Here is a 13,018-nt window from a genome sequence, read left to right as displayed (position 1 = left end):
GGAATTCACTGCCACAGGAGGTAGTGGTGGCTGCAAGCATAGACAGCTTCAAGAGGGGATCTGATAAACATACAGAGCAGAGGTCCATCAGTGGCTCTTAGCCATAGGGTATTGTTGGAGCTCTCTGTCTGGGGCAAGTGATGCTCTGTATTCTTGGTGCTTAGGGGGGCAACAGTGAGAGAATTTTTAGTGTCCTGACCCCAGCGATGGACCTCCTGATGGCACCTGGGTTTTCTAGCCACTGTGTGATAAGAGTGTTGCTTATGTTCTTATAGTGTTAACATTTCAGAACCCGGGATAACTTTGAATTGCAAGGGATCCTTTTAACTCATGGGAATTTAATGAAATTGCTGAGCGGTCAGGTTGGAAATAAGGGTGATTAACACGTGGAATTCACTGCCACAGGAGGAGGTGGCCGCTACAATCATAGACAGCTTCAAGAGGGGATTGGATAAACATCTGGAGCAGAGGTCCATCAGTGGCTATTAGTCACAGGGTAGTGATGGAACTGTATTCTTGGTTCTTGGGGGGTGGGGCAACAGTGTGAGGCTGCTAGTGTCCTGGTCCCACTGATGGACCTTCTGATGGCACCTGGTTTTTTGTGGCGACTGTGTGACACAGAGTGTTGGACTGGAGGGGCCACTGGCCTGATCCAACAGGGCTTCTCTTATGTTCTTATGTGACACAGAGTGTCGGACTGGAGGGGCCACTGGCCTGATCCAACAGGGCTTCTCTTATGTGACACAGAGTGTCGGACTGGAGGGGCCACTGGCCTGATCCAACAGGGCTTCTCTTATGTTCTTACGTGACAAAGAGTGTTGGACTGGAGGGGCCACTGGCCTGATCCAGCAGGGCTTCTCTTATGTGACACAGAGTGTTGGACTGGATGGGCCACTGGCCTGATCCAACAGGGCTTCTCTTATGTTCTTACGTGACACAGAGTGTTGGACTGGAGGGGCCACTGGCCTGATCCAGCAGGGCTTCTCTTATGTGACACAGAGTGTTGGACTGGATGGGCCACTGGCCTGATCCAACACGGCTTCTCTTATGTTCTTATGTGACAAAGAGTGTTGGACTGGAGGTGCCATTGGCCTGATCCAACGTGGCTTCTATTACGTTCTTATGTCTGGGGCAGTGATGCTCTGTATTCTTGGTACTTGGGGGGGGGGAGAAAAAGAGGGAGGGCTTCTGTTGTCGTGGACCCACTGGTGGCCTGGGTTTTTTTGGCCACTGTGTGAAACAGAGTGTTGGACTGGATGGGCCATTGGCATGATCCAACATGGCTTCTCTTATGTCTGAGGAAGTGGCGCTCTGTATTCTTCGTGCTTGGGTGGGGGGCACATAACAGAAGCCTCACTGATGGATCTCCTGATGGCACTTGGTTTTTTTAGCCACTGTGTGACACAGTGTTGGACTGGATGGGCCGTTGGCCTGATCCAACAGGGCTTCTCTTATGTGACACAGAGTGTTGGACTGGAGGGGCCACTGGCCTGATCCAACATGGCTTCTCTCGTGTTCTTCTGTGACAGAGTGTTGGACTGGAGGGGCCACTGGCCTGATCCAACATGGCTTCTTTCGTGTTCTTATGTGACACAGAGTGTTGGACTGGAGGGGCCACTAGCCTGATCCAACATGGCTTCTCTCATGTTCTTATGTGACACAGAGTGTTGGACTGGAGGGGCCACTGGCCTGATCCAACATGGCTTCTCTTATATTCTTATGTGACACAGAGTGTTGGACTGGATGGGCCACTGGCCTGATCCAACAGGTCTTCACTTATGTTCTTACGTGACTCAGTGTTGGACTTGAGGGGCCACTGGCCTGATCCAACAGGGCTTCTCTTATGTTCTTATGTGACACAGAGTGTTGGACTGGATGGGCCATTGGCCTGATCCAACAGGGCTTCTCTTATATTCTTATGTGACACAGAGTGTTGGACTGGAGGGGCCACTGGCCTGATCCAACAGGGCTTCTCTCGTGTTCTTATATGACTCAAGAGTGTTGGACTGGAGGGGCCACTGGCTGATCCAACAGGGCTTCTCTTATGTTCTTATGTGACTCAGAGTGTTGGACTGGAGGGGCCACTGGCCTGATCCAACAGGGCTTCTCTCGTGTTCTTATATGACTCAAGAGTGTTGGACTGGAGGGGCCACTGGCTGATCCAACAGGGCTTCTCTTATGTTCTTATGTGACTCAGAGTGTTGGACTGGAGGGGCCACTGGCCTGATCCAACAGGGCTTCTCTTATGTTCTTGAACCGCATCTGCCACATTGACGCCCACTCACCCAGCCTCAACAGATCCCTTTGGAGTTCCTCACAATCCTCTCTGGTTCTCACCACCCTGAACAATTTAGTGTCATCCGCAAACTTGGCCGCTTCACTGCTCACTCCCAACTCTAAATCATTTATGAACAAGTTAAAGAGCATGGGACCCAGTACCGAGCCCTGCGGCACCCCACTGCTTACCGTCCTCCACTGTGAAGACTGCCCATTTATACTCACTCTCTGCTTCCTATTACTCAGCCAGTTTTTGATCCACAAGAGGACCTGTCCTTTTACTCCATGACTCTCGAGCTTTCTAAGGAGCCTTTGATGAGGAACTTTATCAAAAGCTTTCTGGAAGTCAAGGTAAACAACATCTATCGGGTCTCCTTTGTCCACAGGTGTGTTCACCCCCTCAAAGAATTGTAGCAGGCTAGTGAGGCAAGCTCTTCTCTTACAGAACCCATGCTGAGACTTCCTCAATAACCCGTGTTCATCAATGTGGCTACTCATTCTGTCCTTGATAATGGTTTCTACCAACTTTCCCGATATTGAAGTCAGACTGACTGGCCTGTAATTTCCCGGATCTCCTCTGGAACCCTTTTTAAAGATGGGGGTGACATTCGCTACCTTCTAGTCCTCAGGAACGGAGGCAGATTTCAATGATCAGGGCTGGTCAGGGCTGAGACAAGACATGTGGTTTGACGTTGCATGCCTCTGCGTAGCACCCCTGGCCTTCTTTGCTGGTCTCCCATCCAAGTACGGACCGGGGCGAATCCTTTTTAGTTTAGCTTCCAGGATTGGGCTAGTCAGGGCCTGGTAAAAGTGCTATGGAGGGGGAAAAGAACTTACTGAAAAATAGGATGCTAGAACTTTTTCCTCTGTCAAGGAACCACAAATCCCTGTATGTATATGTGTGATAACGCAATTTTCAACTACGTATCTTCCCTTCTGTTAATGTCCGAAGAAACACGTGTTTCTGAATTGGGGCCCACCCCCAAAACTGATTTGATGCTGAATTTCTCTGTCTGGTTTCCCCCTTTTAGCCCTGCTGGATCGGACCAAAGAGTCATATTGTTCTAAGATATCCGGATGGGCTTCTTCAAGGGCTCGCCTTGATGTTTTTCCGTCTGCAGTATTATCCGGGAGGTTCTCCCACCTACCAACGCAGAAACGATGTCGTCTTTGTTCAGAAAAACTAGTTGAAACGGTCTCGCGTCTCATTCTCCGCTGTGAAATTTATCAAGAGGAAAGATTGCACCTAATTTTATCTAAATTCAAACCTTTGAGAGTTTTATATAAATTTTAGAACTGAGGTACTTCAGAAGGTTTAATTGGAAGATTCACAAAGCTCAATAACTCAGGGAATAGCAAAATTTTGTTACACTGTAATTGGTAAGAGGAAATATTTAGAAGAGCCTTGATTTCATCGACTGTACTCTTTATGAGTTGTCTTGTTGTCTTCCTTTATTGCTGTTCTCATCTTTGACTGAAATCAGTAGAATCATAGACTTGGAAGGGACATCTAGTCCAATGCCCTGCACAATGCAGGAAACTCACAAATACCTCTCCCTAAATTCAGAGGATCTTCATTGCTGTCAGATGGCCATCTAGCCTCTGTTTAAAAACCTCCAAGGAAGGAGAGCCCACCACCTCCTGAAGAATCATAGAATTGGAAGGGGCCTCCAGGGTTATCTAGTCCAACCCCCTGCACAATGCAGGAAACTCACAAATACCTCCCCCTAAATTCACAGGCTCTTCATTGCTGTCAGATGGCCATCTAGCCTGTTTAAAAACCTCCGAAGGAGAGCCCACCACCTCCTGAAGAATCCTAGAGTTGGAAGGGACCTCCAGGGTCACCTGGTATAACCCCCTGCACAATACAGGAAACTCACAAGCACCTCCCCCTAAATTCACAGGATCTTCATTGCTGTCAGATGGCCATCTAGCCTCTTTAAAAACCTCCAAGGAAGGAGAGCCCACCACCTCCTGAAGAATCCTAGAGTTGGAAGGGACCTCCAGGGTCACCTGGTCTAACCCCCTGCACAATACAGGAAACTCACAAATACCTCTCCCTAAATTCAAAGGATCTTCATTGCTGTCAGATGGCCATCTAGCCATCTGAGGAACAGCTCTAATGGTCAGGAAGTTCTTGACAAGATATCCTGAAGGAGGCTTGAACCTGGATGCGTTTAGTTTTTCTACCCCGAAGCCAGCTAGATTTTCTAGGACGAACATTCCCTTTGAAAGCCATCCGAACCTATGGCCACTGCACCTTTACATACTAGGTAACACTTCTTGTCTTAATACGTTGTTGAAGGCTTTCATGGTCAGAGTTCATTAATTGTAGATTTTCCGGGCTGGATGGCCGTGGTCTTGGCACAGAAGAACTTGATGTTTCGCCAGCAGCTGTGACCCTCAGAGGTGGAACTCTGTCTGGGGCAAGTGATGCTCTGTATTCTTGGTGCTTGGGGGGCACAGTGGGAGGGCTTCTAGCCCCACTGGTGGACCTCCTGATGGCACTTGGTGTTTTTTGGCCACTATGTGACACAGAGTGTTCGACTGGATGGGCCATTGGCCTGATCCAACAGGGCTTCTCTTATGTTCTTATGTGACACAGAGTGTTGGACTGGATGGGCCACTGGCCTGATCCAACAGGGCTTCTCTTATGTTCTTATGTGACACAGAGTGTTGGACTGGAGGGGCCACTGGCCTGATCCAACATGGCTTCTCTTATGTTCTTATGTGACACAGAGTGTTGGACTGGATGGGCCACTGGCCTGATCCAACAGGGCTTCTCTTATGTTCTTATGTGACACAGAGTGTTGGACTGGATGGGCCACTGGCCTGATCCAACATGGCTTCTCTTATGTTCTTATGTGACACAGAGTGTTGGACTGGAGGGGCCATTGGCCTGATCCAACATGGCTTCTCTGATGTTCTAACAGAAAAAAAGAGACACAGAGAGAACTCTAGCCTTCTGTTATACCTCTGAGGATGCTGGTTACAGCTGCTGGCGAAACGTCAGGTACTACACTACAGTTTGGTGTAGTGGTTAAGTGTGCAGACTCTTATCTGGGAGAACCGGGTTTGATTCCTTACTCCTCCACTTGCAGCTGCTGGAATGGCCTTGGGTCAGCCATAGCTCTCGGAGTTGTCCTTGAAAGGGCAGCTGCTGTGAGAGCCCTCTCAGCCCCACCCACCTCACAGGGTGCCTGTTGTGGTGGAGGAAGAAAAAGAAGATTGTAGGCTGCTCTGAGACTCTGTCCTTGAAAGGGCAGCTGCTGTGAGAGCCCTCTCAGCCCCACCCACCTCACAGGGTGTCTATTGTGGAGGAGGAAGATAAAGGAGATTGTAGGCTGCTCTGAGACTCTGTCCTTGAAAGGGCAGCTGCTGTCAGAGCTCTCTCACCCCCACCCACCTCATCGGGTGTCTGTTGTGGGGGGAGAAGACACAGGAGATTGTAAGCTGCTCTGAGTCTCTGATTCAGAGAGTAGGGCGGGGTATAAATCTGCAGTCTTCTCCTTCTACTAAGTCAAGACCACGGCCATCCAGCCTGGAAATTCTACAAGTTGTCTTTTCTGAAACTACCGGTGAAGGATTTCACAGGATGGCTCTGAATACTGGTTGTCACCATCCAGTGACAGCGGTGGAGATCAAAGCGATAAGGAATGATTCTGGATTTGCTGGTTCACGATTCAAAAAGGGAGCCGTTCCGCGCATGTGCCAAAGGGGGCGTTTCGCCCCTCGTAGCCTCCCGTTCCCCAAAGAAACAGAAGAGCTCTTACTTCAAACGTTTTAATAGGCAATTTCCTTTAAAAAAAAAAACATACACACACTCTTGTCGTTTTTGACTTAATTCTGTAAGAAAAAAAAGAAAAGAAAAACAGCTAACTGAACAGTGGTGAACTGCACGTTTCCTAATGGCACTTCAACTTTTACAGTTTTTAAAAACCTTGACTTGTAAGAAGTCCCAAAATACTCTTGATAAAAAGGAGGTTATCCGCTGTGTTTATAAAAAAAGTGCTAGATGTGTTTAGAAGAGTCCAGCTTTGGGCCGTGAGGGACCGCGGCAGCTCTGGCGGAAGAAAGGGAGACGAGGTGAGCGGGGCTCCCCCGGGCGAAAGAAGTTATCCCCCCCTCCCCTTCTGGTAAGATGGACAGGGGAAGGGGGCAGGGCCTTCACCGCTGCTGCGCCACCCCGTCTCTGAGTCGAAGCGGGAGCACGCGGTTGTGTGGCGGCTTGCGCCACCGCTGGCGAAAACGGCAGGCAGAAAGAGCCGCCCGACTGAGCGCTGTTTTTCCTTCCACTGCGTCAAGATGGCTGCCCTGAAGGAGAGAACCTTCTTTGAGTTTCTCCGATCTCAGACTCCTGTCCCGACGAAGGCAGACGTCGTCCTGTTGTTTCTTGACGCCCCTTCTCCCCCCTGATCGTAGCCTGAGCCCTGTTAGGCTCGAGCCAAATCGGATCCCTCTCTTGGAGGGTCTCCGGGCCGCTGCGTCGCATCCCCCTCCTTCGTCCCTTCCTTTCCCGCGTTGCCGCCCCCCCCCTCCCCAGCACCCTACTCTGTTCCCTTACAATCCTTTGCTTGCACGCGCGGGTGCAGTATCGCTAACGAAACGAGACAGCCGTGAAAAGCTGCAGGTTCGAGAAAGGGGGGGGTCTGCAAGGGCATCTGCCCTCCCCCCCCTAAGGCAAAGCTTCATTCAGCTGCGCAGTAAAGTCTTGGTTAAAACAGCACATAACTTTTTTTTTTTAACAATCCCCCCCTCCCACCGCTCCTAGATATTAAGACAACTAAAAAACAAAACGCCACCCGGATAATTACTTGGACTCCAACGAGAGGATTCCTCATCCGCTTGGGAGATGGGAAGGCAGCTATTAAAACTCAGAATTCCAACATGTTGTCATTTGGGCAAAAGATGATGATGATATTGGATTTATATCCCGCCCTCCACTCCGAAGAGTCTCAGAGGGGCTCACAGTCTCCTTTCCCTTCCTCCCCCACAACAGACACCCTGTGAGGTAGATGGATATTGGATTTATATCCTGCCCTCCACTCCAAAGAGCCTCAGAGCAGCTCACAATCTGATTTCCCTTCCTCCCCCACAACAGACAACCTGTGAGGTGGGTGGGGCTGGAGAGGGCTCTCACAGCAGCTGCCCTTTCAAGGACAACCTCTGCCAGAGCTCTGGCTGACCCAAGGCCATTCCAGCAGGTTCAAGTGGAGGAGGGGGGAATCAAACCCGGTTCTCCCAGATAAGAGTCCGCACACTTCACCACTACACCAAACTGGCTCTCCTTCTTCCCAGAAGCCTGTGCTTCCTCCTGTCCTGAAATGCAAGGTGGGGGGAGGGCAAGCGCGTGATGGCTAACGATAGAATTTACTGGCACAAAAAGTAGATCTTTTGTTTCTCGGACGCTCCAGAGAAGGGAGATTCTGATTTCTGAGCTCTCTCAAGGACCAGCTGTTGCTGCTGTCGCTAGATGACACTCAAAGAGACTCACAAAAGAAAAATCAGAAAGCTTGGCCCTCCGTGGGATATATGCCCTGCTCCCTCACAGACTCTCCCTAGGAATTCCCACCCTTCAATTAGGATTTCCACCATTCTGTTCAAACCAGGGTGGGGGAAATCTGACCTCCACCTTTCCTAGGAAAGTCCAGGGAAGCAGCAAGCAGATAGAATGTACACAGCCAAAATAATACTGGGAAGTCAACTTGGGAGTGGCGTGTTTTGCATGACCGTTGAAGCCGGCACGGTCTCGTGTGTTATCTGTGGCACACTAGCCCAAATTACCAGGGGCCTTTTGCACGTTTTACCCTTGGGAGGCTCCGCGGGATTCTATTTTACCCTTTCTGATGGCGAAGTCTAGAATGCTGGTCTTTTAAAACTGAACTCTACCAATTATCTTTTCTGATTGGGAGTGGGGGGTGGGGACCCATCTCTGAAATACACTCCACGAACGGCGTGTCCTAAACGCGCAGGGGTAAGGGTTGGTGGATGAATCCCTTGTCAGACGGTATATCCCCATGTCTCAAGCGACTTGCTATTACTAAAGAAAAAAAACAAACACACAAAAAAATAAAAAACACAAAGAGCTTCAGATGTGCCCGTCGAAGGAAGAAATGGTACCAGTCGCTGGATGGGTATACTATTTACATTCAGAAGACTGCCAAGTAAGGATTGCTAGAATTCTTGCTGACCTATACGTGGGAAACCGCTTGGAGGGAACAGCCAAGAAAGAACACGCGGACAGATGATATGAGGATACAGCTGTGGCCAAAGGCACATGGCACAGAGAAAACCTTTTGCCTTCGACGCATCGTTATAAAACGCCAAGGAGGGACACTGGCGGCACCCACCACCTGGGACGTGGCCACAGCGAGAACGTCTCCCCGTGACCGACCGTGCCAAGAAGATGATGATGATATTGGATTTATATCCCGCCCTCCACTCCGAAGAGTCTCAAGAGCGGCTCACAATCTCCTTTCCCTTCCTCCCCCACAACAGACACCCTGTGAGGTGGGTGGGGCTGGAGAGGGCTCTCACAGCAGCTGCCCTTTCGAGGACAACCTCTGCCAGAGCTGTGGCTGACCCAAGGCCATTCCAGCAGCTGCAAGTGGAGGAGTGGGGAATCAAACCCGGTTCTCCCAGATAAGAGTCCGCACATTTCACCACTACACCAGACTGGCTCTCTCAAGAAAGAAAGGCGTTGATCTGTAAGTTGTGGCTGGGCTGGAGAGTAAAGGGAAGACGCTGGCACAGGCGACGTTTTTTGCAAAGAGGAAGTGAAGTCTCGTAGCGCCGTTTGGCTTCACGCAGCTGACAGCAAATGCCCCGCGCACGCAAACACAACGCACTTCAATCAGCAGGCATCACTTCCGCAGACTGTATTCAGGATCAAGAATATGACTGAAGATTCCAAAAAAAAAAAATCCCAAACCCCTACCAGCCAGCCAGAGAGAGAGAGAGAGAGATGGATTGGTGACTGCTTCCCTTTTCACGGAGCCACGCACTCAAAACAGTTACCGTGCAGTACTTTGAAAAAAAGGCAGCGTTCTGCTCCCTTCCCAAACACACAAACTTTATCAGGAGCACCCTTTCAAATCCTGGAGTTTTCTGTCCCTGGATGTAAAAAAAAAAAAAAGGGCTAGAAATATAATCAGCAGAAACACAAGGAAGACCAGACAATCCCCTGGAAACAGAGGGACTAGCAGCTATTTGGCAAAATCTTCCAAGGTATCCAACCGAAAGCTTCCGACGGTCGGAAATCTTGATCTGTGCACAGACTGTCGTTTCTGAAGAGCGACAAGACTGAATTTCTCCCCCTTTACACAGCTGTGGCACTCACAAGCTCGAAAACTGTGTGGACGGGAGGGGAGGGGAAGGGCCCTCCCCTCCAGCCTTCGTTTTAGCCAATAGCCCTGGTCCCAGTTGTAAAACCGATGACATCGGTCATCAAGAATAGTCACATCTGGCTAATTTCATCCCTAAGAGAGTGAAACTAAAAATCCTAGAGATTTCTGTAAGCTTTGGTTGGAGGCTGAAAGCACACCATAACATTAGCACTAGAGAAGGATGCGCTTTTTTTTGGCGGGGGTGGGGGGGAGAGACACCATTCCAGGTTTCCAAGGCTCTAGAAAGCCTTTTCTTCCCACTAGCCTGAATCTATCAATGTCACACACACACCTCATACCTTCGCCGAAGGACGCTAGAACAGAATGGCGAACTCGGCAAGCGAGCTAGAGAAACTCATCCCAGAAACAAAGGGCTCAGGCTTGTATTTGGTACAAATGGATATCCGTGTGCTTTCTTTGGCTGAACGCTGGCTTATTGACGGGCTTCTCGACTGCACCGGGGAGCGCTGCAAATGAAGTGGAAGTTTCTTGCAGCTGACAATGACTTGTACCTTTCTCTCCACCGCCGCCATTCAAGGGCAAGGCGTGCAAAGCTGCGTGCGAGAGCGCTTCCTTTTGCGGGCTAACAAGCTGCTGCGTCGTCGCACGCAGCGTGACGGAAAACAGAAGCCTCCGCGCTTTTAAAGTCTCTTTCCCGTTCCCTGCGGTGAATGGCACACCGCTTAGCACTCCCAGGCCTGGCTCCCCCCAGCATCCTTAGTTGGGGTTTTATCAAAACTGCCGTATAGCTTCGCAGTTTTCTTTTCTCACTGCAGCGAACGCAGTAGCATCTCCAGGAATCTATTCCTGGGTGCAAGAGACATCCTGTAATGGCCGACACAGAACGGTAAGTCAGCATGGACTGCTGCCACTGTCCATACCACACTGCCCCGCTATTAACTGTCTCGCTGGTGGAAACGTTCGACGATGCCTGAACTGGCTCACGGACAAAGACAGACCAGATCAGTCACACCCACTACTGCTGTGTGTGTTTGTTTTTTTAGCAGGAACTCCTTTGCCTATTAGGCCACACCTCCCTTTGCCTATTTAGCCAATCCTCCAAGAGCTTCCAGGGCTCTTTGTACAGGGCCTTCTGTAAGCTCCAGGGGGATTGGCTACATCAGGGAGGTGTGGCCTAATAGGCAAAGGAGTCCCTGCTACAAAAAAAAAAGCCCTGTTTTTACCCCTTTCTCACTCATCGTTTAAAGGAATCCACTGCAACTGTTCTCTAGATACTAGCCTGGCTGGGCTGCAGTGGAAGAACGAGATAATTCTATCAGCAACTTAGCGACCGATACGATTTTATTGGTCTCTGACTGGTGTGGTCTCATTTGGAATACTGTGTACAATTCTGGTCACCGCACCTCAAAAAGGATATTATAGCATTGAGGGAAGTCCAGAAAAGGGCAACTAGAATGATTAAAGGGTTGGAACACTTTCCCTATGAAGAAAGGTTGAAACGCTTGGGGCTCTTTAGCTTGGAGAAACGTCGACTGCGGCGTGACATGATAGAGGTTTACGAGATAATGCATGGGATGGAGAAAGTAGAGAAAGAAGTCCTTTTCTCCCTTTCTCACAATACAAGAACTCGTGGGCATTTGATGAAATTGCTGAGCAGTCGGGTTAGAACGGATAAAAGGAAAGTCCCTCTTCACCCAAAGGGTGATTAACCTGTGGAATTCACTGCCACAGGAGGTGGCGGCGGCCACAAGCATAGCCAGCTTCAAGAGGGGATTGGATAAGTATTTGGAGCAGAGGTCTATCAGTGGCCATAGCGTATTGTTAGAACTCTCTGTCTGGGGCAGTGATGCTCTGTATTCTTGGTGCTTGGGGGGGGGCAGTGTGGGAGGGCTTCTAGTCTCCTGGCCCCACTGGTGAACCTCCTGATGGCATGTGGGGTTTTTTGGCCACTGCGTAACACAGAGTGTTGGACTGGATGGGTCATTGGCCTGATCCAACATGGCTTCTCTTATGTCTTATTTTGGGGGCTTTGATTCTAAAAAGCGAAAATCCTGGTCTCTTACGGCGCAACTGGACCGGCATCTAGCTCTAGCAGAGTTGGGCTATAGATATGAATACCAAGTTTGGAATTCAAGAATGCTTGGCGTTAAAAGAGCAGGGGAGTGGGGGGGGGGGGGGAAAGCTTGGTTATATCTGTGTTTGAGGCAGGCAGAAGTAACTGTGGAAGAGACCGGAGCCTGGAAATGGCTCCTGGGCTTGACTTTAGAAGCCACAAGCAGCCAGCAGATTGCTTAAACTGGAGAAGCGGTACAAGCCAAACAGCGCTGCACCCGAGGAAGGTAAAAATGTGGGAATCGGTTAAGTGTGTCAAGGTAGGGATGTGAGGAGGACAGCATCGACAGGAAGGACTGTGCAACGATTTCCGGAAAGGGAGAGAGTCACGGGAGAGGCGACTGAGGTATCTGAAAATACTGAAGGACAAGGAGAGAAGTCCGGTTTCTCTCTCCTTTTTACCGAGTACAAGGCACATATCGAAGTCAGAAAGGCAACGTCTGGAAACACAGCTTGTGGAACCTATGGCCGCACGCGACTGTTGAGGTAAGTTATTGTTCTGATACGAAACGACGAACTGCTAGAAGCAAGCAAGCTAAACTAGGCCTACAAAAGTCCATCCTCTCCAAGGCGAGAACGCAGGACGCAAACGATCGCAATACTGAAAACTGCAAGGATGACGCTGGTGCTCAAAGCAAACTGGAATTAGCATGAATGAGCAAAGCTTTCTGGGGGTTTGCCCAAAGAGAACGGGGTCCAGGGGGATTGATCTGTAGGCCTGATGCAGAGGTAGGCTTCCAGTCCCAGAGGGGCAGAGAGCGGGGTGGGGTGGGGGGCTTACAAAAGACCCTCTCTAGCTCTGCCCATCCTTCATAGTGAGGTATGATGAGGTGCAAGTCTGGGGCTTGCAGAGAGACCCTGAAACGCAACACAGGTACAGCGGCCCCCGATGAGGCTACGAAGTACGATTCCCGCAGGAACAAGCAAGCACGGAACCTGTGTCGTGAGGTATTTGTAGTGACGCAGACGGATACAAGAATTCCAACAGGAGGCTGAGGAAAGGCCTAGCAATTCTTGCAAGGGTGAGGGGGTGAGGATCCAAAGCGAAACAAAGAAAGGCAGCGATAAAAACACCAACAAAACAAAACCCTGCAAATTCGGGCCGAGGAAGCAGAGTTTGAAGCAGCAGAACGGTAGCGTCGTGAGGGCCACTTCCTCCACACCATCTGCCCAGGGCTTTTTTTTGGAGCAGGAACTCCTTTGCATATTAGGCCACACCTCCCCGATGTAGCAAATCCTCCTGGAGCTTACAGTAAGCCCTGTACGAAGAGCCCTGTTAAGTT

The sequence above is a fragment of the Heteronotia binoei genome, chromosome 2 (genome assembly GCF_032191835.1).
Source record: "Heteronotia binoei isolate CCM8104 ecotype False Entrance Well chromosome 2, APGP_CSIRO_Hbin_v1, whole genome shotgun sequence".
NCBI classification, from domain to species: Eukaryota; Metazoa; Chordata; class Lepidosauria; order Squamata; family Gekkonidae; genus Heteronotia; species Heteronotia binoei.
Note: the sequence above shows the minus strand (reverse complement) of the source record.